Source organism: Heterodontus francisci, unplaced genomic scaffold, assembly GCF_036365525.1.
Source record: "Heterodontus francisci isolate sHetFra1 unplaced genomic scaffold, sHetFra1.hap1 HAP1_SCAFFOLD_632, whole genome shotgun sequence".
Lineage (NCBI taxonomy): Eukaryota > Metazoa > Chordata > Chondrichthyes > Heterodontiformes > Heterodontidae > Heterodontus > Heterodontus francisci.
In genome coordinates this window covers 696,228-721,448 of record NW_027141616.1, presented here as the reverse complement: position 1 = coordinate 721,448, position 25,221 = coordinate 696,228, and the positions used below count along the sequence as shown (strand labels likewise).

The window sequence follows — 25,221 nt, the reverse complement described above, 5'->3', positions numbered from 1 at the left end:
TGCAGCAACCATCACATTCATCACAATACCTTCAAGTATTTGTCTGAATGAAGAAAAAGTATATCTTATAACTCAAGAACAAGTGAGGTGCAAAATATCAAAGAGGTGAATTTAATTTCTGAATTAATAATCATTAAGAACACACACAATTGAAAACCCGTGTCAGTATCAGCCTCCACTGAAGTACTGAAGCTCCCAGCTCCTGCATCACAAGTGTTCTGAGCAGATCCATCCAGACAAAACACTGCACTGGGATCGTCCCAACTGCTCTATGCTCTACACATATTTCCAGCCATCCTGCTTCATATGCACAAATGAAAGAAAAATAAAGCTTGATATGTATATCGCTCAATTCATTTCTCCCCATACACTTGTTCACTTGTACCACCTCCCCTTAAGTGCATCAATACTATTCACCCCAACCGCTCCCTGTGATAGAAAATTCCAGATTATATCCATTCACTGCATAAATACATTTTTCACAAATTCGTCATTGGTTTTATGAATAACTATTCTATATTTTTGGCTCTTGTTTCAGACACCACCACAAGTGGAAATATGTCTCCGTGTATTCTGTCAAAGCCCTTCACTATTTCCTCACTTTTTTCATTTGTTTGTGGAATGTAGGCATCACTGGCTATGCTAGCATTTATTGCCCATTCCAAATTACCCTTGACAAAGTGGGAGTGAGCTGCCTTCTTGAGCCGCTGCAGTCCTTGAGATGCAGGAACACCAACAGTGCTGTTTGGAAAAGTTTCCAGGATTTTTACCCAGCGACAGTGAAGGAATGGTGATATAGTTCCAAGTCAGGATGGTGTGCGGTTTGGAGGGGAACTTGCAGGTGGTAGTGCTTCCTTGCATCTGCTGCCCTTGTCCTTCTTGGTAGTTGAGGTTCCGGGTTTGGAAGGTACTGTCGAAGGAGCCTTGGTGTGTTGCTGCAGTGCATCTTATAGATGGTACACACTGCTGCCACTGTGCGTCAGTGGTGGATGGAGTGAATGTTGAAGCTGGTGGATGGGGGCAATCAAACAGGCTACTTGAGTGTTGTTGGAGCTGCACTCATCCAGGCAAGTGGAGAGTATTCTATCACACTCCTGACTTGTGCCTTGTAAATGGTGGAAAGGTGTGGGGAGACAGGAGGTAAGGTACTCGCCACAGAATTCCTAGCCTCTGACCTGCTCCAGTAGCCAACGCATTTATGTGGCTGGTCCAGTTCAGTTTATGGTCAATGGTAATCCCCCAATGTTGATGGTGGGGGGTTTCAGTAATGGTAATGCCATTGAACATCAAGGGGAGATGATAGATTCTCTCTTGTTTGAGATAGTCATTGTCTGGCACTTATGTGACGTGAATGTTACTTGCCACTTATCAGCCCAAGCCTGGATGTTGTCCAGGTCTTGCTGCATCTGGGCACGGGCTGCTTCAGTATCTGAGGAGTCATGAATGGTGCTGAACATTGCGCAATCATCAGTCAATATCCCCACTTTCAGCCTTGTGATGGAGGGAAGGTCATTGATGAAGCAGTTTAAGGTGGTTGGGCCTAGAACACGAGCCTCAGGAACTCCAGCTGTAATGTCCTGAGACTCAGATGATTGACCTGAACAAGCACAGCCATCTTCCTTTGTGCTAGGTATGACTCCAACCAGCAGAGAGTTTTGCCCGATTCCCATTTACACTAGTTTTGCTTGGGCTCCTTGGTGCCATACATGGTCAATAGCTGCCTTGATGTCAAGGGCAGTCACTCTCACCTCACAATGCAATGTTTCTTTAACACTAAGATAAAAGCAAAATTCTGCAGATGCTGGAAATCTGAAATTTAAAAAAAGTGCTGGAAATACTCAGCAGTTCAGGCAGCGTAAAAGAATTAAAAGAAATTTAATTTAATTTAATTTAATTTCAGAGAAACAGAATTAACATTTCAGGTCTGTGTCCTTTCATCTTGCAATATGTTTTATGTCCTGGTATGTAGTGGTCAGGTTCATTCAGTTTGCAGTAATGGAATTAATACTGTGTCTTCCACTCTGACCATTTGTGAGATTTGTGGAGTGGTGTGTAACATGGAGCTCAGTCTGCAGTCTGGGTACATTATTGAGATTAATTCTGTACTTTACTATCAGGTTCTGTTTGTCTGTTCCATCTGACATTGAATTTGTAGTTCAGGCTGCTCTCTTGTGAGAGTGACACAATGCCTTGCAATCTGATAGTGGGTGTGATTTTGGACTGGGATTGATGTATCTACCGGTTAGTGGAACAGAGTTGGGGTGAAATGGAAACAACTTCAGTCTTTCCTGCTCTGTGTGACTGTTGGATTGAGTAAATGTCTCTGGAACTTGGGATCAGTGCCGGTCTGACTACTTCTGCTGTCGGTGATTATCTCTGCTCTCTGTGAGTGATACTGTACTGTACTTACTGTGAATGAGGAGCTGGCTGCACTTCCCCTTGTGTTGAGGAATCACTATATTTATTCAGCTTCCTTCAAGTATTTGCCTATAGAAAGAAAAAAGTATTTATTATAATTTAGGAAGAAATGTGGTAGAAGATACAAAAGTGACCACAACAATTTTTCAATGAATAATCATTGTGAACAATCACAAAGGAAACCCAGCAACACAAACAGTGTCAGTGTCTGATTCCACTGCAGTCCTGACATCCAGAAACAATCCACTGGGCCATGAATGGGACTGACCGACGGAGCAGGGACTTTTACACAGGTCAGATTTCCAGTTCCCGCTCCCATGGTCTAACCGTTCAAGCGAAACCACACAGCCGCTGTTTAAAATGTGTCCTTCACACTTCTCACCTGGTGCCTATAATCTCTTTGTGTAACTCCCCACATCCTGACTGTCCGCTTCTGTTTCCACACTTCACTGTCCAATAACAACAAACTGTGGGATCAGGCTGGATCGCTGTCTTTGCGCTGGCACGGACAGGATCGGCCGAATGGCCTCATTCTGTGCCGGAAATTTTCCTTGTTTCTGTTTGCTGAATTGTTGCAGAAATCTGCGTCTGCGCTCCCCTCCCCCAGCACTGCCTGTGAGCAGAAGAAGATGCTTTAAAACAGCCGCGAATGGAGCGATCCCAGTCCCGGGGGAAGGGAGCAAACAGCAGCCTCCTTCCAGCGGCACATCGCTTTGGGAGCGTGTCCACAGATGGACTCGGAGATCAGCATCGAGTCCGGGGCAAGTTCAGGGGGAGGCGGGGGCTGTTTGTAAGAGGCGGAGTGGAGCGGAAACCGGTCCCGGAACATGGAGTGAGTGGGGGAAGGGAGAGGCCATTCTCGGGCTGTATGTGGACAGGGGGAGGGAGACAGAATGGGAAGAAACTGTTACTGCAGTGCAGTCAAACAATGATAATATTTGTACGGCTGGGCTTCCTTTGCGGGCGTTCATAATTATTATTTGAGAGATTAAATTCTTTAAAATCCTTGATCTTCTACCTCACCTGTATTTGAATTATAAACATACTTTTGTTCAAACAGGCAAATACTTGAATGAACCAGAATAAATGTGATGTTTCTTCCACCAAGTTACAAGGAAGAGTGTCACCAGCTCCTTCTCACACACAGTCTGTACATTATCACTCACAGAGCGCAGAGACACAGACAGGTCATCAGTTCCACAGTCTCAGACAGCAGAAATAGTTCCAGAGACACATTTTCAATCCATCAGTCAAACAGAGCAGGAGAGACAGACGTTGTTTCCATGTCACCCCAACTCAGTACCACTGACAGGGAGAAACATAAATCCTAGTCCAAATTCTCACCCACTATCAAATGTCAATCCCACAATAGTGCAACCTTTGCTACAAATTAAATACACATAGAATTGACACATGGTACTGTACAATTCCAGATTGAGTTCATTTTACATGCAAGTCCAAGATTCTCACTCAGAGTCAGACTGAATGGCACTGATCAAATTGATTAGTACAGTCTGAATTACACTTGGATACCAAACCTGTATCAGATTGAAGGATACATTATCTTTCACGATTGTGTTCACAGTAACAACTAAAACCACCTGATATGAGATTTTTTTTTTACTGGTTTGTAATGTGGAGTTCAGTCTACACAAATTGAATTGATAATCTATTTCACTCTGATAATGTATGAGATGTTTTTGGCTGGTAAATAATGCGTATCTCAGTCTGCTGTATTTTTCAATTCCGCAGTCTGGGTGAGTTCTGCACTGGCATCTAACTTACATCACAGTTTAGACTTCATATCAGCATTGCTCAATCTGATACTGTCCGTGATTTTTGGACTGGTATTGTTTCGATCAATCTACATTAATGGAATTGATACTGTATTTCAGTTTGATATTGTTTGAGTTTTTAGAATGGTATATAATATTTAGATCAATCTACACTAATGGAATTGATTCTGTATCTTTCAATTTCACAGTGTGGGTGGGTTCTGAACTGGTATCTAATTTGTGTCTCAGGTTACAATATCTTTCAGCACCTTTAAATATTTCACTGTAATGAATGTTGGACTTGTATGTAACTTGTATCTCAGGGTACAACATGGGGATGTTTAAACATCCTTTATAATCAATCGATGAGAACTTTGCCTATGGTATTTAATTTAAATGTCAGGGTATACCATTAGGTTAGATTCTGTGTCATCCAATCAGTACCATGTGCCAATTCTATCTGATATTTAATTGATAGCTAATTCTGCATTATATTTAAATTGACACATTACATTTTAATCTGCTAGTGGGTGTGATTTTGACCTGGGATTGATGTATCTGACTGTCAGTGGGACTGAATTGGGGTGAAATGGAAACAACTTCTTTCTCTCCTGCTTTGTTTAATTCTTGGATTGAAATTATGTCTCTGGAACTCGGGATCAATGCGAGCCTGACTACTTCTGCAGTCTGAGACTAGGGAACTGATGAACTATCTGTACCTCTGTACTCTGAGTGATAATGTACCTACTGTGTGTGAGAGGAGCTGGCTGCACTGTTCCTTGTGCCTCGTGTGCAGCAACCATCACATTCATCACAATTCCTTCAAGTATTTGCCTGGACGAAGAAACATTATATCTTATAACTCAAGAACCGGTGAGGAGCAAAATATCAAAGTGATCAATTTAATCTTTCAATGAATAATCATTAATAACAGCCACAAATGAAAACCAGTGTCAGTGTCTGCCTCCACTGAAGTACTGAAGCTCCCAGCTCCTGCATCACAAGTGTTCTGGGCAGATCCATCCAGACAAAACACTGCACTGGGATCGTCCCAACTGCTCTATGCTCTACACATATTTCCAGCCATCCTGTTTCATTTTTTTTTTATTCATTCATGGGATGTGGGCATTGCTGGCCAGGCCAGCATTTATTGACCATCCTTAATTGCCCTTGAGAAGGTGGTGGTGAGTTGCCTTCTTGAACCGCTGCTGTCCCTTTGGGGTAGGTATACCCACAGTGCTGTTAGCAAGGGAGTTCCAGGATTTTGACCCAGCGACAGTGAAAGAACGGCAATATAGTTCCAAGTCAGGATGGTGTGTGACTTGGACGGGAACTTGTAGGTGGTGGTGTTCCCATGCATTTGTTGCCCTTGTCCTTCTAGTTGGTAGAGGTTGCGGGTTTGGAAGATGCTGTCTAAGGAGCCTTGGTGCATTGCTGCAGTGCATCTTGTAGATGGTACACACTGCTGCCACTGTGTGTCGGTGATGGAGGGAGTGAATGTTTGTAGATGGGGTGCCAATCAAGCGGGCTGCTTTGTCCTGGATGGCGTTGAGCTTCTTGAGTGTTGTTGGAGCTGCACCCATCCAAGCAAGTGGAGAGTATTCCACCACACTCCTGACTTGTGCCTTGTTGATGGTGGACAGGCTTTGTGGAGTCAGGAGGTGAGTTACTCGCCTCAGGATTCCTGGCCTCTGACTTGCTCTTGTAGCCACGGTATTTATATGGCTACTCCAGTTCAGTTTCTGGTCAATGGTAGCCCCTAGGATGTTGATAGTGGGGGATTCAGTGATGGTAATGCCATTGAATGTCAAGGGGAGATGGTTAGATTCTCTCTTGTTGGAGATGGTCATTGCCTGGCACTTGTGTGGTGCGAATGTTACTTGCCACTTATCAGCCCAAGCCTGGATATTGTCCAGGTCTTGCTGCATTTCTACACGGACTGCTTCAGTATCTGAGGAGTCACAAATGCTGAATGAATGAATATGAATGAATGAAAGAAAAATAAATCCCAATGTGTGTATCTCAGAATTATTTTCTCCCCATACACGTGTTCCACCTCCCTTTAAATATATTGATACTGTTCGCTGCACCTTCTCCCTGTGATAGGAAATTCCAGATTCTAACCACTCACTACATAAATAGGGTTTTCATGAATTCCTCCTTGGTTTTATTAATGACGATTTTATATTTTTGGCTCTTGTTTCGGACACCAACACAAGTAGAAACATATCTCCGTGTCCCCTGTCAAAGCCCTTCACCATTTCCTTACCTTTTTTTCATTTGTTCATGGGTTGTGGGTGTCACTGGCTAGGCCAGCATTTGTTGTCTATTCCTCATTGTCCTTGATATATTGGTGGTGAGCTGCCTTCTTGAACCACTGCAGTCCTTGCTGTGTAGGTACAACCACAGTGCTGTTTTGAAGGGAGTACCAGGGTTTTGACCCAGTGACAGTGAAGGAATGGCAATATCGTTCCAAGTCAGGATCGTGTGTGGCTTGGAGGGGAACTTTCAGTTGGTGGTGTTCCAATGCATCTGCTGCCCTTGTCCTTCTAGGTGGTAGAGGTGGAGGGTTTGGAAGGTACTGTCCAAGGAACCTTGGTGAGTTGTTGCAGTGCAGCTTGTAGATGGTACACACTGCTGTCACTGTGCATCAGTGGTAATGAGAGTGAATATTTAAGGTGGCGGATGGGGTGCCAATCAAGTGGCCTTATTTGTCCTTGATGGCGTCGAGCTTCTTGAGTGTTGTTAAAGCTGCATTCATCCATGCAAGGGGAAAATATTCTATCACACTCCTGACTTGTGCCTTGTAAATAGTGGGCAGGTATTGGGGAGACAGGAGGTGAGTTACTTGCTGCAGAATTCCTAGCCTCTGACCTGCTCTTACAGCCACAGCATTTATGTGGCTGGTATAATTAAGTTTCTGGTCAATGGTATCCCCATGATGTTAATAGTGGGGGATTCAGCAATGGCAATGTCATTGAACATCAAGGGGAGATGATTAGATTCTCTCTTGTTTGAGATGGTCATTGCCTGGCATTTATGTGGCATGAATGTTACTTGCGAGGTATCAGCCCAAGCCTGGATGTTGTCCAGGTCTTGCTACATCTGGACACGGGCTGCTTCAGTATCTGAGGAGTCATGAATGGTGCTGAACATTGTGCAAACATCAGCAAATATCCCCACTTCTTGCCTTTTGATGGAGGGAAGGTCATTAATGAAGCAGCTGAAGATGGTTGGGCCTTGGACAATACCCTGAGGAACTCCTGCAGTGATGTTCTGAGACTAAGATGATTGACCTGAACAACCACAGCCATCTTCCTTAATGCTAGGTATTAACTTCATTTTTTTTTCATGTTTTCCCCCTAATTCCCATTGACTCCAGTTTTGCTAGGGCTCCTTGATGCTATACAAGGTCAATGGCTGCCTGGATGGCAAAGGCAGTCACTCTCACCTCACAATGCAATGTTTCTTTAACCCTGAAAAAAAGCAAAATACTGCAGATGCTGGAAATCTGAATTAAAAACAGAAAATACTGGAAATACCCAGCACCTCAAGCAGCATATGTTGAGAGAGAAGCAGTGTTAATTTCTCAGGTCTGTGGCCTTTCATCGTACAATCTGTTGTATGTAAGATCAGGTTCATTCAGTTTGCAGTAATGGAATTAATACTGTGTCTTCCACTCTGACCATTTGTGAGATTTGTGGAGTGGTGTGTAACATGGAGCTCAGTCTGCAGTCTGGGTACATTATTGAGATTAATTCTGTACTTTACAATCAGGTTCTGTTTGTCTGTTCTATTTGAATGAATTTGAAGTTAAGGCTGCTCTCCTGTGAGAGTGACACAGTGCCTTGCAATCTGATAGTGGGTGTGATTTTGGACTGGGTTTGATGTATCTACCTGTAAGTTAGACTGAGTTGGGGTGAAATAGAAACAACTTCAGTCTTTCCTGCTCTGTGTGACTGTTGGATTGAAGAAATGTCTCTGGAACTTGGGATCAGTGCCGGTCTGACTACTTCTGCTGTCGGTGATTGTGGAACTGATGTTTCTGTTCTCTCTGAGTGATACTGTACTTACTGTGTGTGAGGAGCTGGCTGCACTTCCCCTTGTGTCGAGGAATCACTACATTTAGAACATAGAACATAGGACAGTACAGCACAGTACAGGCCCTTCGGCCCACGATGTTGTGACGAACCTTTAACCTACTCTAAGATCAAACTAACTACCTACCCTTCATTCTACTATCGTCCATGTACCTATCCAAGAGTCGCTTAAATGCCCCTAATGTATCTGCTTCTACTACCACCGCTGGCAGTGCATTCCACGCACCCACCACTCTCTGTGTAAAGAACCTACCTCTGACATCTCCCCGAAACCTTCCTCCAATCACCTTAAAATTATGCCCCCTGGTGATAGCCCTTTCCACCATGGGAAAAAGTCTCTGGCTATCCACTCTATCTATGCCTCTCATCATCTTGTACTGCTCTATCAAGTCACCTCTCATCCTTCTTCACTCCAATAAGAAAAGTCCCAGCTCCCTCAATCTTTCTTCGTAGGACATGCCCCCCAGTCCAGGCAGCATCCTGGTAAATCTCCTCTGCACACTCTCTAAAGCTTCCACATCCTTCCTATAATGAGGCGACCAGAACTGAACACAATATTCCAAGTGTGGTCGAACCAGGGCCTTCTAGAGCTGCAGCATAACCTCGCAGCTCTTAAACTCAATCCCCCTGTTAATGAAAGTCAACACACCATACGTCTTCTTAACAACCCTATCAACTTGGGTGGCAACTTTGAGCAATCTATGGACATGGACCCCAAGATCCCTCTGTTCATCCACACTACCAAGAATCCTGTCTTTCTGCCTGTATTCCACATTCAAATTCGACCTTCCAAAATTCCACTTCACACTTTTCCAGGTTGAACTCCATCTGCCACTTCTCAGCCCAGCTCTGCATCCTGTCAATGTCCCGTTGCAACCGACAGCAGCCTTCCACACTATCCACAACTCCAGCAACCTTCATGTCATCAGCAAACTTGCTAACCCAGCCTTCCACTTCCTCATCCAAGTCATTTATAAAAATCACAAAGAGCAGAGGTCCCAGATCAGATCCTTGTGGAACACCACTGGTCACCGAGCTCCATGCTGAATACTTTCCATCTACTACCACCGTCTGACTTCTATGGGCCAGCCAATTTTGTATCCAGACAGCCAACTTTCCCTGAATCCCATGCCTCCTTACTTTCTGAATGAGCCTACCATGGGGAACCTTATCAAACGCCTTGCTAAAATCCATATACACCACATCCACTGCTCTTCCTTCATCAATGTGTTTTGTCACATCTTCAAAGAATTCAATAAGGCTTGTGAGGCATGACCTGCCCCTTACAAAGCCATGCTGACTGTCTCTAATCAAACTATGTTTTTCCAAATAATCATAAATCCTGTCTCTCAGAATCCTCTCCAATAATTTGCCCACTACCGTAGGAAGAAAAAGTATTTATTATAATTCAGGAAGAGGTATAGTAGAAGATAGAAAAGTGACCACAACAATTTTTCAATTAATAATCGTTGTCAACAATCACAAAGGAAACCCAGCAACACAAACAGAGTCAGTGTCTGATTCCACTGCAGTCCTGCAGCCCCCAGCTACTGCATACCAGGGGCTTTGGCCATTTTACAACAATTAAATGACATCCAGAAACAATCCACTGGGCCATGAATGGGACTGACCGACGGAGCAGGGACTTTTACACAGGTCAGATTTCCAGTTCCCGCTCCCATGGTCTAACCGTTCAAGTGAAACCAAACAGCCGCTGTTTAAAATGTGTCCTTCACACTTCTCACCTGGTGCCGATAATAGATTCTCTTTGTGTAACTCCCCACATCCTGACTGTCCGCTTCTGTTTCCACACTTCACTGTCCAATAACAACAAACTGTGGGAACAGGCTGGATCGCTCTCTTTGCGCAGGCGCGGACACGATGGGCCGAATGGTTTGTCCCAAATTTTCCATGTATCTGTTTGCTGAATTGTTGCAGAAATCTGCGCCTGCGCTCCCCTCCCCCAGCACTGCCTGTGAGCGGAAGAAGATGGTTTAAAACAGCCGGCAATGGAGAGATCCCGATCCCGGGGGAAGGGAGCAAACAGCAGCCTCCTTCCAGCAGCACATCGCTTTGGGAGCGTGTCCGCAAATGGACTCGGAGATCAGCATCGAGTCCGGGGTCAAGTTCAGGGGGAGGTGGGGGCTGTTTGTAAGAGGCGGAATGGAGCAGGAACTGGTCTCGGATCATGGAGTGAGTGGGGGAAGGGAGAGACCATTCTCGGGCTGTGTGGACAAGGGGATGGAGACAGAATGGGAAGAATTTGTTATTGAAATTCAATGCTGCTTCCTCTCCCCAGACCAGCAGTGAATATTCCTGGTTTAGTTCCAGTCTCAGCCGGTAGTTGCTATTTGACAGTGAAGAGCGGAAACAGAGCCAGACAGGAAGAATGTGGGGAGTTATACAAAGAGCATCTGTAAGTTGCCAGGTGAGAACTAAGACAGGCTCATTTTAAACAGGTTAATGCCATGGGAGCAATAAATGGAAATCTGACCAGTGCAAATGTCTCTGCTCCATCGGATATTTCCATTCATGGAGCAGTGCAGGGTTTGGGCTCTGTCTACATATCATTACATTGTTGTCATAGCGCCCAATACTCCAAGGATACAGACCCTGAGTGCTGCAGTACTGCAGTGGAGTCAAACATTTGATAATGTTTGTATCCCTGGGGTTCCTTTGTGGCCGTTCATAATGATTATTAATCGAGACATTAAACTGATGGTCTTTGTATCTTCCACCTCACCTGTACTTGAGTTGTAAAACATACTTTTGTTTCAACAGGAAAATAAATGAAGAAGCCAGAGTAAATGGGATGTTTCCTCCACCAAGTTACAAGGAAGAGTGTCACCAGCTCCTTCTCACACACAGTCCGTACATTATCACTCACAGAGCGCAGAGACACAGACAGGTCATCCGTTCCACAGTCTCAGACAGCAGAAACAGTTCCAGAGACACATTTTCAGTCCATCAATTAAACAGAGCAGGAGAGACAGACGTTGTTTCCCTGTTACCATAACTCAGTACCACTGACAGGTAGATACATAAATCCCAGTCCAAATTCACACCCACTATCAAATTATCAGTGTGTCAATCCCACAATAGTGCAACCTCAGCTGCAAATTAAATACACATAGAACTGACACATGGTTCCCTTTTCAAAGTTACAGAATTAACCTCAATAACATAATCTGAGATTCAAATTAAATACCAGCCCAATATTTACTCACGTTATGATTTTATAAGTTTTAGTATTAATTCCCATAGTGCATCCTGACATATACATTAGATACATAATTATTAATGATTTAGACGTGAATATAGCAGGTATGATAAGTAAGTTTGCAGATGACACGAAAATTGGTGATGTTGTAAATAGTGAGGAGGAAAGCCTGAGATTACAGGACAATATAGATGGGCTGATAAAATGGACGGAGAAGTGGCAAATGGGAATTTAATCCTGAGAAGAGTGAGGTGATGCATTTTGGGAGGACTAACAAGGCAAGGGAATAGACAATGGATGGTAGGACCGTAGGAAGTACAGAAGGTCAGAGGGGCCTTGGTGTACTTGTCCATAGATCACTGAAGGCAGCAGCACTGGTAGATAATGTGGTTAGGGAAGCACAGGGGATACTTGCCTTTATTAGTGGAGGTATAGAATATAAGAGCAGGGAGGTTATGATGGAGCTGTATAAAACGCTAGTTAGGCCACAGCTGGAGCACTGTGTACAGTTCTGGACACCATACTATAGGAATGATGTGATTGCACTGGAGAGGGTGCAGAGGAGATTCACCAGGATGTTGCCTGGGCTGGAGCATTTTTGCTATGAAGAGAAACTGAAAAGGCTAGGGTTGTTTTCCTTAGAGCAGAGAAGGCTGAGGGGAGACATCATTGAAGTATACAAAATTATGAGGGGCATTGATAGGTTAGATAGGATGAGACTTCTTCCCTTAGCGGAGGGGTCAATAACCAGGGGGCAAAGATTTAAGGTAAAGGGAAAGAGGTTTAGAGGGGAATTTGAGGAAATTGTTTTTCACCCAGAGGGTGGTTGGAATCTGGAACACACTGCCTGAAGGGATGGTAGAGGCAGGAACCCTCACAACATTTAAGAAGCATTTAGATGAGCACTTGAAACGTCATAATGTACAAGGCTGCTGGCCAAGTGCAGGAAAATGGGATTAGAATAGTTAGGTGCTTGATGGCCAGCAGACACGATGGGCCAAAGGGCCTGTTTCTATGCTGTATAACTCTATGACTCTATATAAGTCTAAATCTCAAGTGCATTATCAGATTGAGAGTTTCTGAAATAACTAACCTGAGATACAAACTGAGATTTCAGTTTAAAACTCCCCCCGATTGTGAAACTAAAAGATACAATAGCAATTCAATTTGTAAAGACTGAGCTTTGGATCATATTCCAGCCATCATACAGTATCAGACTGTAGCAATTCCATTTGTGCAGACTCAGCTCTGCATCACAGAGCAGGGAACATATTTAAACATAAATAAAAACAAGAAATGCATTGGAACTTCCGAAGAAGGGTCACTGACCCGAAACGTTAACTCTGCTTCTCTTTCCACAGATGCTGCCAGACCTGCTGAGTGGTTCCAGCATTTCTTGTTTTTATTTCAGATTTCCAGCATCCGCAGTATTTTGCTTTTATAACATATTTAAACAACTGGGAATGCTTTTACACAAGATGGATCATATTTACACAACTGAGAAGACCTTTACCCAACAGGGAACCATTTTATATAATACCAGAGAGCATCTTTACACAACAGCGAATACCATAAGAAAGAAAAGAAGGATATATATATATATATTGCGGAACACCTCCGCTCAGTCCGCAAGCAGGACCCTGAGCTTCTGGTTGCTTGCCATTTCAACCCTGCTCTCATGCTCACATCTCTGTCCTGGGCTTTCTGCCAGTGAACAAGCTCGAGGAACAGCATCTTATCTACCTATTAGGCACTCTACAGCCTGCTGGTCTGAACATTGAGTTCAATAATCTCAGAGCATGACAGGCCCCCCATTTTACTTTTATTTTTAGTTTTTTTTTTCTTTTTTTACATTTTTTTTGTTTATTTCATTTCATCTTAGTTTGTTCAGTTTGCTTACCCACTGTTTTCTTTTCATTTTTGTACTTGCTGCTGTTCAATCTTCAGTTCGTTAACACCTTATCTGTACTAATGCTTTGTCTTTCAACACACTATTAACATATTGCTTGCCTTTGCTCCATGACCTTTTGGTCAGCTATGTGGCCTTGTCCAATCTACACCTCCTTTGTTATCTCTTGCTCCACCCCCGCCTCACTTGCTTATAACCTTTGACATTTCTAATATTTGCTAGTTCCGAAGAAGGGTCACTGACCCGAAACGTTAACTCTGCTTCTCTTTCCACAGATGCTGCCAGACCTGCTGAGTGGTTCCAGCATTTTTTGTTTTTATTTAATATATATCGCGCACAGGGAATGTGGGGTGGATTGGGATTTCACACAGGGAATGTGGGTTGGACTGGGATCTCACACACAACCTCATGCTGTCCCAAAGACCCAGACAGCCAGTGAAGGACGTTTAAAACATAGTCACTGTTGTCGGAAATGCTGCATCTAATTTGCCACTAAGATCAATGTGATAATGAGCAGATCATCACTTGTTTTAGTGACGTTGTGGGATAAATACTGGCCAGGACAAGAAGGAGAGCTTAAAACAGAAAACACTGAAAATATTCTATTACACAGCAGGAAATATCTTTAAAAGAACACAGGGGACATCTTAACAGAGAACACGTTTCCATAAATCATCCGTTTCTCGCTGTCTCTTCCTGGTTTGCTCAATAACTTTTTATGTTCCTTTCTGGGTCCTGAAATCTCTTCCTGGTTTTCTGTGTGTCTTTCTCTGCCTGCCTGATTGTCGGTGCTGTTACTCAGTGTCCTTGTGCCATTGTGCAGTGAGGGTGAGTCTGTCAGCGAGTGTGTTGCTGAATCCGGGATGTTTCAGCAATCCAACGGTAATCCTATTTTTGCAAAAACATTGGGAAAATTAATATCTGTTTCACTAATATGCAACTGGAATGCTGAGTATCCGGTAGCAGAGTGGCGCAGCGGAAGCGTGCTGGGCCCATAACCCAGAGGTCGATGGATCGAAACCATTCTCTGCTATTTATGTTTTGCAGTAACAAATTGTTCACTTTCAAAACATCAAGTATTTATCCACAATCACATCATGCTTCTTCAAACACTTTATTGCAATCAGCTTTTTTCTTCCACTCAACACATCAATCAGCAACAAGTCTCACAAACCACTTTGTTGCGCACACGAACACAAGCTGCACCAGCTGCAAACACGTTTCACCCCAGTCTCTCCTCTTTGTCAACCCATTCCTGCAGCGCCTCCTCTCCACCACCAGATGTAAAACCAGGGCAAATGGTCACAGTCAGGAGATGGTGAGTAACAGAAAGTAAAACAATAACACGGAAAACCTTTACTGAACATTGAATTCAATAATTTCCGAGCATGACAGCACCCACCACACTCTCCCCCAACCCGTCTCCTTTTTATGTGTAGTTATTTTTTTCTTTTTAATTTGCTTATTTTATTTTAGGTTTTTTAGTGTGTTTAGTTTGTTTCTACTGTTTCTGTTTTTAAATTTTTTTAATGCTTCTGCTTGGAGTGCTCTGTGCTTGACAGTCTATTTACACCCTCTCTGTACTAATGCTTTGTCTTTCAGCACACCATTAACATACGGTTTGCCTTTGTTCCCTGACCTTCTGGTCAGTTATTCTCTGTGACCTTGTCCTATCAACACCTTCTCTTTTGTTATCTCTTCCCCCCACCCCCACCTGCTTTACTTGCTTCAAAGCTTTTACATTTCTAATATTTGTCAGTTCTGAAGAAGGGTCACTACCTGAAACGTTAACTCTGTTTCTCTCTCCACAGATGCTGCCAGAGCTGCTGGGTATTTCCAGCATTTCTTGTGTTTATTTCAGACAAGTGCCCTGTTTCTCTATCTCAGTCTCATTGTCTCTCTCTCTCTGTCTGTCCCTCACTTTCTTCTTCAGAATAGTCTATGTTTTCTGTGTTTTTCTCTCTCTGTCCCGTTGTCGATGGTGTTACTCAGCGTCCTTGTAACATTGTGTAGCCAGGCTGAGCCTCCCAACACCTGTGTTGCTGTAAAAAGAACAGAAAATGTTGGAAATGCTCAGTAGGTCTGGTGGCATCTGTGGAGAGAGAAACAAAGTTAACGTGAGTTAACGAAACAGACTCGAAATGTTAACTGTTTCTCTCTGCTCAGATGCTGCCAGACCAAATGAGCATTTCAAGCATTTTCTGTTTATGTTTCAGATTTCCAGTATCCGCAGTATTTTGCTTTTGTACGTGTGTTGCTATGTCTGGGACTGTTTGAGTGCAATGCTATTGCTTTATAAACAGCGTTGAAACAAACATGTTTTTCGCTAACACACAGCACTAATACACAGCTGGATATAAACAGCAGCCTGCAGCAGAGTGGTGCAGTGGAATTTATTAACACAAATAATTCACCAACACAATATTTACTGCTACCCACAAACACAACACGCTGTGTCTTACCACATTTTACTCTTTATTTACATCAACTTCTTGCTTCCAGTAAACACTTCAATCCGGAACACAGCTTCCAAAACACCTTTATTCACAAACCCGAACACAAGCTGCAAATGCTGCAAACACACACCAGCCCAGACTTTCCCCTTTCTGTCAACCCATTCCTGCATCACTGCCTCTCCACCAACAGTTGTCGCTAGAATCATACAATCATAGAATGGCTACAGCATAGGAGGCCATTCAGCCTGTCGAACCCGTGCTGGCTCTCTGTGAGAGCAACTCACCTCCTCGCACTCCCCAGTCAGTTTAATTTCGATGGTGGGGAAACTTCTCGAAAGAATAATTCGAGACAACATTAATAGTCACATAGACAAATGTGGGTTAATTCAAGAAAGCCAGCATAGATTTCTTAAGGGAAAATCATGTTTAACTGTCCTGCTGGAGTTTTTCTTGATGAGGTAACAGAGAGGGTTGATGAGGGAAATGCTGTTGATGTGGTCTACATGGACTTTCAAAAGGTCTGGCAGCATCTGAAAGGTCACTGACCTAAAACGTGAACTTATTCCAGATTTCTAGCATCTGCAGTATTTTGCTTTTATTGACTTTCAAAAGGTGTTTGATACAATGCAGCACAACAGACTTGTGAACAAATTTATAACTCATGGAGTAAAAGGGACAGTAGTAACATGGATATGGAATTGGCTGAGTGACAGGAAACAAAGAGTAGTGAGCAATGGATGTTCTTCGGGCTAGAGGAAGGTTTGGAGTGGAGTTCCCCAAGGGTCAGTGTTGGGACCCCTGCTTTTCTTGATATATATTAATGACCGAGACCTTGGTGTACAGGGCAGAATTTCAAAGTTTGTGGATGTTATGAAAATTGGAAACATTGTGAACTGTGAGGAGGATAGTGTAGAACTTCAAAAGGACATGGACAAGTTGGTGGAAAGGGCAGACAGGTGAAGTTCAATGTCGAGAAATGTGAATTGATAAATTTTGGTAGGAAGAACGTGGAGAAACAATATAAAATAAAGGGTACAATTCTAAAGGGGGTGCAGGAGCAGAGGGACCTGGGGGTATAAGTCATTGAAGGTGGCAGGATAGGTTGAGAGAGTGGTTAATAAAGCATACAGTTTCCTCAGCTTTAGTAATAGAGGCATAGAGTACAAGAACAAGGAGGTCATGTTGAACTTGTATAAGACACTAGCCTCAGCTGAAGTATTGTGTCCAGTTCTGGGTGCCACACTTTAGGAAAGATGTGAAGGCATTGGAGAGATTATGGAAAAGATTCATGAGAATGGTTCCAGGGATGAGGAACTTCAGTTATGAAGATAGATTGGAGAAGTTAGGACTGTTTTCCTTGAAGAAAAGAAGGTTGAGAGGAGATATGATAGTGGTATTCAAAATGATGAGGGGTGTGGACAGAGTGGATAGGGAGAAACTGTTCCCACTTGTGAAAGGATCGAGAATGAGAGGGCACAGATTTAAAGGTAAAAGAAGCAAAAGCGACATGGTGAAAAACTTTTTCATGCAGCGAGTGGTTAAAGTATGAACTGCCTGAGAATGTGATGGAGGCAGATTCAATTGAAGAATTCAAAGGGGAATTAGACTGTTCTCTGTAAAGGAAGAATGTGCAGGATTATGGGGAGAAGACAGGGAAGTGACACTCGGTGAATTGCTCATGTGGAGAGCTGGTGCAGACACGATGGGCCAAATGGCCTCCTTCTGTGCAGTAACAATGCTGTGATACTGTGATTCCAATATTCAAGTCATTTATATATATGGTGGTCCTGACACTGACCCTTGTGGACATCACTGTTCATCATCTTCCATTCTGAAAAACACTCACTTTCTTTGTTATTTCAGCCATTTTTTAACCCAAGCAGATACTGACCCCCCTATTCCAGGAGCCTCAGTTTTGTTAGCCAGCCTTTTATGTGGTAGTTTGTCAAACGCTTTCTTAAAATCCATATAGACAACATCCATTGCTTTCCCTTCATCAACCTTTTCTGTTACTTCATCAAAAAAATCAGTTATATTAGTGAAGAAGTGGAAAGATGCTGAACCTCTCAGTTTTCGGTCTACCCAAACCAAGTTCAAGGCCTGTATAATGAATCGATTGCCTCATTAGTTCTGTGAATAATACAATGATTTAATAGACAAAGTTTTGAAACATTCCTGCCCATAAATCTTGGTAACAGAGAGTGTGTGGATCTCCTGGCTCAGAATGTTTAATGGATACAGTCCTCAGATCTCGACAAGGAACCCCTGAACATCCACAGTAAAGACAGTGTGGATGAGGAAATGTAATAGCCGGGAGCTTAAACTCAGGGACGGCCGAGCTCTCCTGTCATTTGAGCTTGTGTAATAAAAGCAAAATACTGCGGATGCTTGAAATCTGAAATAAAAACAAGAAATGCTGGAACCACTCAGCAGGTCTGGCAGCATCTGTGGAAAGAGAAGCAGAGTTAACGTTTCAGGTCTGTGACCCTTCTTCGGAACTTGTGTGTCTGCTCTGCTCGCTGCACTTCCAGGTCTCTTTTGTTTCGAATGAAAAGATGAAAAGGACCGTTCGGTTTCCCTCTCACTGACAGCGTGTTTCACTCGGGTTAATATAACCCGGGACTTTTGCTGCTGAAATGAATTCTGCAAGGTCCCAGCAAACACACCGGCTCCCTCCTTTCTCCCCTCTTTCCATCGGATTGTTTTACCAGGAGGGGCTCAATAATAACAAACCCCCTGCAGGGAATGACCGCAAATTGAGCATCTAAATGGGGCAAGTGGGCAGCTTTCTGGGTTCTAGGTTCCCCCTACCCCGCCCCTCCCTCCCTCCCTCCAGTCCAAGCCCCTCTTCACTTTCTTTGGGACTTTGATGAGGGTGAAATGGGGAAAGTTCCCATTGATGTTTGAATGCTGAATTGCTGCAGATATCTGCGCACGCGCGACGTAGCCCCGCCCCCAGTGGGACGTCACAATGAGGAGTGGAGCGCATGCGCAGTCTTTCCCCAAACCAGTCTGTGAGGCCATTCACTCGATCAGGGGAAGATGCTTTAAATCAGCTGCTAATGGAGGCTTCCTGGGCCCGGGGGAAGGGAACAAACAGCATCTGCTTCCAGCAGCCACTGCTTTGGGAGCGTGTCCGCAGATGTGCTCAGAGATTAGCATTGAGTGGTGGGAAGTTGAGGGGGAGTCGGGGAGTGTTTGGAACAGACACTGTGGAGCAGGAGCTGCTCCCGGAACATGGAGTGAGCCGGGGGCACGGGGAAGGGAGAGTTCATTCTCGGACAGTGTCTGTACAGGCTCAGGGAGACACAATGGGAAGAAATCACTATTGAAAATCAGTCACAATTTCACCACCCAAAGGAGAGGGAATTTTCCTGCTTTAGTTCCAGTCTCTCACTGTTTGTTGGATCGTGAACAGTGGCGGAAAAATAGCCGCAAAATAACCATGTGGACAGTTAGACAAAGAGCATTTATTGCAGACACCAGGTGAGAAGTGTGAAAGGCACATTTTAAATAGTGGCTGCTTGTTTTCCGTTGAAATAGAAATGTGACTGTGTAAAGGTCACTGCTCTATCGGACAGTCCCAGTCATTGAGCAGTGCAGGGCTTGTGTTGTTTCTGAATGTCACTTGTTGCAAAACCACTGCAAACACCTGGTAAACAGAAGCTGACTGCTGCAGTACTACAGTGGAGTCAGACACTGACACTGTTTGTGTTCCTGGTTTTCATTTTGTGATTGTTCATAATGATTATTATTGGGACGATTACATTGATCGCTTTTGTATCTTCTACCTCACCTGTTTTTAAGATTTAAAAGTTACTTTTCATTCCTGCAGGCAAATACATGAAGGAACCTGAATGGATGTGGTGATTCCTGGACACAAGGAAAAGTGCAGCGAGCTCGTTCCAACACACAGTCGGTATAGGATCACTCCCAAAGCACAGAGATACTGCCAGCTCATCAGTTCCACTGGAACAAACAAAAGAAGTAGTCAGACAGACACTGATCCCAAGGTCGAGAGAGACATTTTCAATCCAACAGTCAAACAACAGCGGGAGAGACAGAAGTTGTTTCTATTTCACTCCAGTCCAGTACAGCTGACAGGTTGATACATTAATCGCAGTCCAAAAACAAACCCACCATCAGATCTAAATAAACTCTGTCACCATGGTCACATTTTAAATATAAAATCTGAAACAGAACAGACAAAATGCACCTGATTTGAAAGGTACAGAATGAATGCAAGGAGGTTTCAAGGGGATTTGGACAGGCTAAGTGAATGGAGAAGAACATGGCAGATGGAATGTAATGTAAATAAGTGTGCAGCTCTCCACTTTGGTCGAAAAAGCAGAAAGACTGGGTATTTCTTAAATGGTGAGAGGTTGGGAAGTGTTCATGTCCAAAGGGACCTGGATTTCTTTTTTATTCATGCATGGATGTGGGTGTCGCTGGGGATACCAGCATTTATTGCCCATCCTTAATTGCCCTTGAGAAGGTGATGGTGAGCTGCCTTCTTGAACCGCTGCACTCCATGTGGGGTAGGTACACCAACAGTGCTGTTAGGAAGGGAGTTCCAGAATTTTGACCAAGCAGCAGTGAAGGAACAGCGATATAGTTCCAAGTGAGGATGGTGTGTGGCTTGGAGGGGAGCTTGCAGGTGGTGGTGTTCCCATGCATTTGCTGCCCTTGTCGTTCTAGGTGGTAGAGGTCGCAGGTTTGGAAGGTGCTGTCTAAGGAGCCTTGGTGTGTTTTTGCAGTGCATCTTGTGGATGGTACACACTGCTGCCACTGTGCATCGGTGGTGGAGGGAGTGAATGGCACCATATTCACAAACAATCAAGTGGGCTGCTTTGTCCTGGATGGTGTCGAGCTTCTTGAATGTTGTTGGAGCTGCACCCATCCAAGCAAGTGGAGAGTATTCCATCACATTTCTGGCTTGTGCCTGAGAGATGGCGGACATGTTTTGGGGAGTCAGGAGATGAGTTACTTGCCACAGGATTCCTAGCCTATGACCTGCTTTTGTAGCCACAGTAATTATATGGCTAGTCCAGTTCAGTTTCTGGTCAGTGGTAGCCCCTAGGATGTTGATAGTGGGGGATTCAGTGATAGTACTTCCATTGAATGTCGAGGGGAGATGGTTAGATTCTCTCTTGTTGGAGATGGATGTGCTTGTTCATAAGCCATTAGAAGCTAGTATGCAGGTGCAGCAAGCAATTAAGAGGCAAATGGTATGTTGGCTTCATTGAAAGGGATTTGAGTACCTGAGTAAAGATGTATTGCTTCAATTGTATAAAGCCTTGGTGAGACCACACCTGGAGTATTCTGTACAATTTTGGCTTCTTTATCTCGGGAAGTATAGACTTGTAAGAATGGTGCCTCGGGGGTCTGTTAATTTCTTCACCTGGTCTTATTGTAACAGGGCTTAATTTTTAGACACATTGTGTTTTGAGCTCCCCCTTTGTGAATCCTTGTTCACAGCTTTCCAATTATAAGGCAAAGTAATGAGCATAAACGGGCTTTCTTTGGTTTAAAGAAGAAAAGTGAAATTTATTAAACTTACTTAAACTTTAATACGGTTCACCCGTATGGATATACGATGTGCCCACGCTAGCATGCTTACACAATACACACATGCAAATAGTTTAGTTTAGAGATACAGCACTGAAACAGGCCCTTCAGCCCACCGAGTCTGTGCCAACCATCAACCACCCATTTATACTAATCATACACTAATCCCATATTTCTACCACATCCCCATCTGTCCCTATATTTCCCTACCACCTACCTATACTATGGCAATTTATAATGGCCAATTAACCTATCAACCTACAAGTCTTTTGGCATGTGGGAGGAAACCGGAGCACCCGGAGGAAACCCTCGCAGACACAGGGAGAACTTGCAAACTCCACACAGGCAGTACCCAGAATTGAACCTGGGTCGCTGGAGCTGTGAGGCTGTGGTGCTAACCACTGCGCCGCCCAAATAGGGACAGAAAAGAGAAGAAATTGTGAGGTGAAAGGTTTGAGGCAGGCTCTAACGGTTTTTTTTTACTCTGCTGCATGCTCACTTGATTGTAGTTAGTTTTGCTGTTCGTTGGGGCCCAGTGTTCTTCTTGAACCTTGTTCACAAAGGAGACATTTCTCTCTTTGAGCTTCATGTGTTTTCACAAGATTCAGTTCTGTGGGGAAGAGATGGAGGCAGACAGGAGGGAGGTCTTATCAGTCCAGGAGAAAAGTGCTTTCTGATTTCAAGTACTGTTTTCTCCAATTTAAAACCCTCAGTAGCCAGTTAGTCATGTGACGAAAACTGGTCTGACCACTTTTTCTGTGTATTGGGGAAGCAACAACTGGGGCCCCATTGTTTCAACACTGTCTGTTACTATGCAAATGTCTTTCCAGTCTGGGGCTTGCAATTTTTAAGTTTTAATGTTCATGCGGTGAAATAATATGTCCCTCAGTCTTGGCAGGTGGGGGTTTGCCTGACAGTTGTCATAGAGGGAGTGCAATGGATGTTCACCAGACTAATCCCCTGGGATGGAAGGATTGTCTTATGCTGAGAGACTGCAAAAACTGGCCCTGTATTCTCTAGAGTTTCAAAGAATGAGAGGTGATCTAATTGAAACTTACAAAATTCTTACAGAGTATGACAGGGTAGATATGGATAGAAGGTTTCTTCTGGCTAGTGAGTTTAGAACAAGGGGACACAGTCTAAAATTAGAGCAGGCCATTTGAGACTTAGATGAGCAGGAATGTCTTTACTCAGTGTAGCAAATCTGTGGAATTATCTACCCCAGAGGGCTGTGGAGGCTCAAACATTGAACATATTCAAGACAGAAATTGATAGATTTCTGAATACTAATGAGATCAAGGGATATGGAGATAGTGGCGAAAAATGGCATAGAGGTAGATGATCAGCCAAGCGCTGTTTGAATGGCAGAGCAGGCCGATGGGCCGAATGGCCTACTGCCCCTATTTCCTATGATCCTATAAATCCCAATAATGTAAATCAGACGTTAGACTGAGCTACACATTACATAACAGTCCAAAAATCCCACAAAGTTTAAGACTGAATGATACAGTATCAATTCGATTATGACAAAATGAAGGACTTGGAACTTGCATACCAGCCCATCTAAGTTATATTTTCATTCACGATCGTTTTCACAGAGCGAAATATTGAATACCAATTCACAACTTGCACAGGACTACCAAATAAAACCTACAGTTGTAAAACACAGTTAATCCATATTTTAAATTAAACACAAAGCAGACAAATACTGATACATTAAGAGAGTAGGAAACAGCAAGAGTGGAGTGGAGCATAAAGAGCCCAGGAGAGAGAGCAAGCAAGAGTTCACTCAGAGAGCGGGAAACAGTGAGAGTGGAGAGGACAAGTGTCCAGGCCGATGGAGTTTGAAAACAAAGTGAGTAGTGACATCACAGGAAAGCTGCAAGGTGATTGGATGTGAGCAACTGCAGTTAGGGAGAATCAGTAAATAGTTAGTACACCACTGTCAGGTGGGTGTGTAAATAGCTGGGTTATAGCATCTCAACAACAGGCAGACTTTAAAAAAAGTATAAATTAAGTATTAATAATAAGGAACAAGTGAGTAGCCGGTGAGTATGTTTTTTGAGTAAGGTTTATTTTAACACCTGAACTATATTGATTTTTAGGATTTATCACAACGAGTAAGATTTTATTAATAATTCTAAGGTGTTGTAGAATTGGAAAGTTTTTTTTAGCAGTAGCAAAGAGTCAACTAATACATAAAGGAATGGCAGGGGTGCTTCAATCTCGAGCATGCACCTGCTATGCTATGTGGGAGCTCCCGGATGCTTCCCGTATCCCAGAGAACCATTTGTGTTAGTAAGTGTTGACAATTGCGGCAGCTTGAGCTCTGGGTTTTGGAACTTGAGCAGTAGCTGGCGACGCTGCAGTGCATTCGTGAGGATGAGAGCTACGTGGATAACACGTTTATAGATGTGGTCACCCCACAGCTTAACAGTATGCAGGGAGAGAGGGAATGGGGGACCACCAGGCAGTCAAAAAGAATCAGGCAGGTCGTGCAGGACACCCTGAGCGCAACTCACTCTCCAGCAGGTATTCAGTTCTGAATACAGAGGACAGTGATGCTTCACCTGGGGAGTGCAGCCAGAGCCAAGTCCATGGCCCCTTGGGTGACTCAGCTGCAAAGGGGAGTACAGGGAAGACTGGAAAAGCCATAGTGATAGGTGATTCAATAGTCAAGGGAATAATCAGGTGTTTCGGTGGTCGCAGTAGACGTGAATCCAGGAATAGTGTGTTGCCTCCCTGGTGCCAGGGTCAAGGATATCATTGAGCAGCTGCAGAGCATCCTGAAGTGGGAGGATGAACAGCCAGCAGTTGTGGTCCACATCGGAACCAACGACAAAGGTAGAAATAAGGATGTTGTCCTGCAGTCAGAACTTAGGGAGCGAGGTAAGAAATTAGCAAGCAGGACATCAAAAGTAATAATCTCCGGATTATTCCCTGTGCCATGTGCAAGTGAGTACAGGAATAGAAGGATAAGACAGACGAATGCCTGGCTGGAAAGATGGTGCAGGAAGGAGGACTTTAGATTCTTGGGACAGGTCAGACGGGGGGGGGGGGGGTTGCACCTGAACAGAGCCAGGACTGAGTTCCTTGCAGGATGTTTTGCTAGTGCTGTTGTAGAGGGTTTAAACTAGTTTGGCAGGGGGATGGGGACTGGAAGACTAGACTCAGATGGGGCAAAATCAGAAATGAAGATGGAAGGCAGAAAATTAATGGAGTCTGGAAGAAAGAGGAACCAATGATTAGAAAATTTTAAAAAATGTTGTCTGTGCTCGAGTATCTATTTCAATGCAAGGAGTATAGCAAATAAAGCAGATGAGCTGAGGGCACAGTTAGACACATGGCAGTATGATATGATAGCTATTACAGAAACATGACTGAAGGAGGGACAGGAATGGCAGCTCAATGTTCCTGGTTATAGGGTTTACAGACGCAATAGGGAGGGGATGAGAAAGGAGGGGGAGTGGCAATTTTCATCAGCTGTGAGGAGGGATGATATGTTGGACGGTTTATCAAATGAGGCCATATAGATTGTGCTGAGGAAGAAAAAAGGGGCAATCCCACTGCTGGGAGTGTACTATAGACCCCCAAACAGTCAGAGGGAGTAGAGGAGCAGATATGTAGGCAAATCTGAGAAGTGCAAGAACAATAGGGCAGTATAGTCGGGGATTTGAACTACCCCAACATTAACTGGGATACCTTTAGTGTAAAAGGAATTGAGGGAGCAGAATTCTTGAGGTGCATTCAGGAGAAGTTTTTTAGCCAATATGCA

General features: G+C 43.8%; 1 long non-coding RNA gene and 1 other non-coding gene across 3 annotated transcripts; one reads left to right on the top strand and one right to left on the bottom strand.

Annotated features, from left to right (window-relative positions):
- Positions 1 to 143: 143 nt before the first annotated feature.
- On the bottom strand, positions 144 to 10,402 carry LOC137364170 (uncharacterized). Of its 2 annotated transcripts, none has more exons than XR_010972989.1 (3): positions 10,039 to 10,402; positions 2,411 to 2,487; positions 144 to 300 (listed from the first exon to the last, which is right to left on the bottom strand). It is a non-coding gene; the product is annotated as an uncharacterized lncRNA (long non-coding RNA). The 2 variants fall into 2 exon arrangements; XR_010972988.1 differs by lacking the exon at positions 10,039 to 10,402 and adding an exon at positions 2,801 to 3,184.
- Positions 10,403 to 14,383: 3,981 nt separating this feature from the next.
- Positions 14,384 to 14,455, top strand: trnam-cau (transfer RNA methionine (anticodon CAU)). Its single transcript has one exon. It is a non-coding gene; the product is annotated as a tRNA-Met (tRNA).
- The last annotated feature ends 10,766 nt before the right edge of the window (positions 14,456 to 25,221 follow it).